The 4,496-nt window shown below is 44.1% G+C and overlaps 1 pseudogene; it reads left to right on the top strand.

Moving 5' to 3' along the window:
* The first annotated feature begins 4,047 nt into the window (after positions 1 to 4,047).
* Positions 4,048 to 4,098, top strand: LOC139408137 (U7 small nuclear RNA; annotated as a pseudogene).
* The last annotated feature ends 398 nt before the right edge of the window (positions 4,099 to 4,496 follow it).

The following is a 4,496-nucleotide window of genomic DNA, read 5'->3' as shown; positions in this document are numbered from 1 at the left end:
AAGAAAATCCCCCCAAAAAGTAAGATATACTGTAAGAATAACAAAATATTAAAGAGCAGCAGTAAATAACAGTAGCGGGGCTATATGCAGGGGGTACAGGTACAGAGTCAATGTGCCAATGTGCCAATGTGCGGGGGCACCGGTGTTGAGGTAATTGAGGGACTTACGTACATATAGGTAGATGTCCTTGGTCCTTGGCATCTATGTTTTTCACCTACTGTACGCATTGATTGTAATGCATTTTGTCTTCATATTTACTTCCTAATGACCACTACAATAAAAGATAAATAACAATATTTTTTCACATTTTGTTCTTTGTAATGTTTTTTCCCCACCCCAAACACATGTTATGTAAAAGTTTATTTGTCATTTATCTTGGTTTCGTAATAAAATGTCTTCTTCTTTTTGTTCAGTTTAGTCACATAATTTCTCAATTTACAGTTTGCCAGTCAGATGTGCAGCCAGACTTATTCACCACTCCTTTTGCCTCGTCCCTCTCAACCATACAGCTTTTCAATTCCTCATCAATCCACAGGGCCTCAACAGTTATAACAGATTTTTTGTATCTTCAACATAGGAATCAGTACAAAATGTTTTGGATGATCTCTTATACACTATTTTAGGCCCAGCCTTCGGAACTTTGGATTTTCTAGATATGGCCACTTTATTATGGTCAGTACATCCAATGGGTACGGATACAGCTTTAGAGCAGAGTTCTGTAGAATTGGTAAAAATATGATCAATACACATGGATGATATAGTTCCTGTAGTGTTTGTAAACACACTGGCAGGTTGATTAATAACCTGAACCTGATTATAGCCACTGGTTAAAATGAACCTCTTGATCAGGCAACTTGATAAAAAACAGTCTATATTCAGGTCACCCAGAATAGACCTCTCTGTTAACATCACACACATTATCAGGCATTGGTGGCCTACACCAGCACTCCAAAAGAAGAGGCTTTAGATGAGGCAGGTGAACGTGCAACCACGACACTTCAAAAGCATTAGACATGAGATCCTCTCCAAGCTTTACAGGAATATGGCTCTGAACATGTACAGCAACACCTCTACGATAGGCATTCCTGTCTCTTCTGTAGATGTTATATCCATGTATTGCTACTGTGTCCAGACAGACAGAGGTAGATGTTCCACTTGTCACTGGGAGGGCCCCTCCCCCCATCACTTCTACATATTAGATGTTTATTTCCACCTCTAGTACACCTGATCCAACTGTCTCTCAACAACAATTCACACCGAGATAATTAACTACCAAGCTGGTCCTGAGAGCCTAGTTCTACTTGGCACTCATTACAGTGACCAGCTCCTCTGAGTACCACATGGATAACTCCACTCTAGTCAAGCAGTTTGTCTGTGTCTGTGTCTGTGTCTGTGTCTGTGTCTGTGTGTGTGTGTGTGTGTGTGTGTGTGTGTGTGTGTGTGTGTGTGTGTGTGTGTGTGTGTGTGTGTGTGTGTGTGTGTGTGTGTGTGTGTGTGTGTGTGTGTGTGTGTGTGTGTGTGTGTGTGTGTGTGTGTGTGTGTGTGTGTGTGTGTGTGTGTGTGTACATGCATGTATGTGTGCATGTGTGTTCACTGTGCTGGACACCACACACATCAATCTTTCTCTTCGTAAATGTGCTGTGAAACCTCAGGCTCAGAATTGGACCGACAGAGAGGGGAGATGGGGGAGGAGGAAGGAGAGGAAGGGGAGGAGGGAGGAGGGAGGAGGAGGGAGAGAGAGGGAGAGAGAGACAATGACAAGGTGAATGTGTATGTCCGTAGGAGGAGGAGCGCTTTCACAGCAAGAGAGATAATATCGACATAGCTTCCGCCCGAGTCCCCCTGCTTGTCTTATTGCTTCGTTCTTACAGTATTGGAATCAATCAAATGGTACCAAACACATCAAGCGCATGAAAACAATGTGTGTTGACTCTGATCCATTCCACCCATTACAATGACCCCGTCCTCCTATAGCTTTTATCACCAGCTTCCTCTGACACACACACACACACACACACACACACACACACACACACACACACACACACACACACACACACACACACACACACTCACACACACAGATGAACGATAAATGAAATGGTCAGATGACATTTTCCAGATCACAGTTACTCTGACGCCTTGTCTTGTCTCGTCTGTGTGTGTGTCCTTGTCCCTCTCTCGTTAAGCGTGACATTTCCCTTGTTAAGGCTCATTAAGGCCAGCGACGGCCACGCCTCGTTAAAGGTTATCTGTTTAATTACCACAACAACGTGAGGGTCACACGGGGTGACACACTTACACGCGTGGTGACACAGCCGTCTTATCACTTGTGCTTGACCTTTTCAGTACACTCTTAGTCTTCCCTCACCCTCACATCGAACAAAACACACACACACACACACAAAACCAGTGTCCAATCTCTTTTCTGTGCTGCATGTGAAAAGGTAAAGCCCGAAGCTGACAATGTCTTAGTTCTGTTTTCTTCCATTTCATATAAAAGTATAAAATCAATTTAGGAAACACTGTGTTGATGTTGGTGCCCCGCCCTGTGAGCAACCCACTGTTTATTTCCATACAATCATATTACTCCAAAAGTAAAGCTATTGTTGTGTGGTTTTGTCAACAGTAAGAGAATTGCTAACAGGTTTCATGAGCAGCAATAAGAAGAAAGAGGGTCTGCCTGATAAAGACACACTGTCACAATCCTCACTCAACTCCTCATTTCACACAATCAACAAAGCAGCTTCATGACAACCAACCTTTTCTTCCCCTTAAATCCTGTTCAGAAAGAGAGCCTCTGGCCTGTGTGTGTGTGTGTGTGTGTGTGTGTGTGTGTGTGTGTGTGTGTGTGTGTGTGTGTGTGTGTGTGTGTGTGTGTGTGTGTGTGTGTGTGTGTGTGTGTGTGCGTGCGTGGTGTGTGTGTGTGTGACAAGCCTTACAGAACCTCACACTCTCATTTCAATCTGCATGGTAGCCAGCGGAGCAATGTTACAAAGTGGCTTTAAAAGCTGTTAGTTCCGGTCTGAAACTCTCCCCTCTCTCCCTCTCTCCCTCTCCCTCTCTCTCAGACAGAGAGAAATTGCAGAAGGAATAGATTCATAAAGGTCAGGTCTACAGTGTGTCTTTACTGTAGTAAGTGATCCAGCTCAGTCCCCCTGCCTAAGAACCAGTAGCCTTTATACCAATGTGTCCATTTCATCTGCAACAGATGACAAGAGGCAGAGTCAGAAGAGATGAAGGGGGGTAAAGGAGAGAGGTAACGGAAAACAATGGGTGAGGGAGAGAGAGAGAGAGAGAGAGAGAGAGAGAGAGAGAGTGGTGGTGGTGTTGCTGTGTAATTCTGGCTGAGCACCAGTAGAGCCCGAGGACCCAATGTTGCAGCTCTGATGAGGGAGCTCTATGCCAGCACTCCCTCCCTCTCTCTCTCTCTCTCTCTCTCTCTCTCTCTCTCTCTCTCTCTCTCTCTCTCTCTCTCTCTCCTCTCTCTCCATCACGCTCATCAGCAATTATTGGTCTCACCTGGACTCGATCACCTGTGTCATTACTTACCCTATATCTGTCTGTTCCCAAGCTCTGTTCCCCGCTTCAGGATTAATTGTCGTATGTCGTTGTGTTACCCATTGTGCTGACGCTGTTCCTGTCCTGTTCCTTATTAAATGTTGACTCCCCGTACATGTTTCTACACTCCAGCATCGGCCCTTACAGAGACCTTGAAACTGAGATATCCCTTTCATTCTCAAAACAAGGTTCTGGGCATACTGCCAAATTGACAAATACTAATAGTGAGGATTCCTCCTAGGCACGTTCCATCAGTGACTTGGTTATTAGAAAAGCAAAAACATAACATTTTCCATCACACTATCGTAAACAAGTATTTCATTTGAATATACCCTGCCCATTCCCCTCCCCCATATACCAATTTGTGACACCCGTAAAGGAGAAACTGACATGCCAAGTATAGACCATATATTGTGATCCCTAGTAATGAGCAGAAGCGCTGAACCTTCTATTCAGGATCCAATCCTACATACCAACAGGTTATGGAAATATTGCTCTATTAGTATTTCTCCAGTAGGTTTCTTGGAGGAGACCCACCACAACCCCCCCCAAAAAAAAAAAAATAATTAAACCAAAACCCCTAACCATAACTCCTAACCACCCTAACCCCTAAGCTTAAAATACCCTTTTTCCTAGTGGGGACTGGCGTGATGTCCCCACTTGTCTGAATATTCCTTGTTTTACTATCTTTGTGAGGGCTTCTGGTCCTCACAATAATAGTAAAACATAACACACATACACAACTATCTATTGTTCAGCAGAGTGAACATTCCCGGTGCAAATGTACCTGATGTATCACCTACTACTCCCGCAGGAGTAACGCTTATGCAAACGTGTGTACACACAAACCAATACATACACACACACTCAGGGGTGGAACAGATGCTAATGTTAGGAAGGAGGGGAGAGGTGCTGCTCTTGATAACTTTCTCTGC

The sequence above is a fragment of the Oncorhynchus clarkii genome, chromosome 4 (genome assembly GCF_045791955.1).
Source record: "Oncorhynchus clarkii lewisi isolate Uvic-CL-2024 chromosome 4, UVic_Ocla_1.0, whole genome shotgun sequence".
Lineage (NCBI taxonomy): Eukaryota > Metazoa > Chordata > Actinopteri > Salmoniformes > Salmonidae > Oncorhynchus > Oncorhynchus clarkii.
The sequence above is the reverse complement of the archived record's forward strand: the minus strand, read 5'-3'. Positions and strand labels throughout refer to the sequence as shown.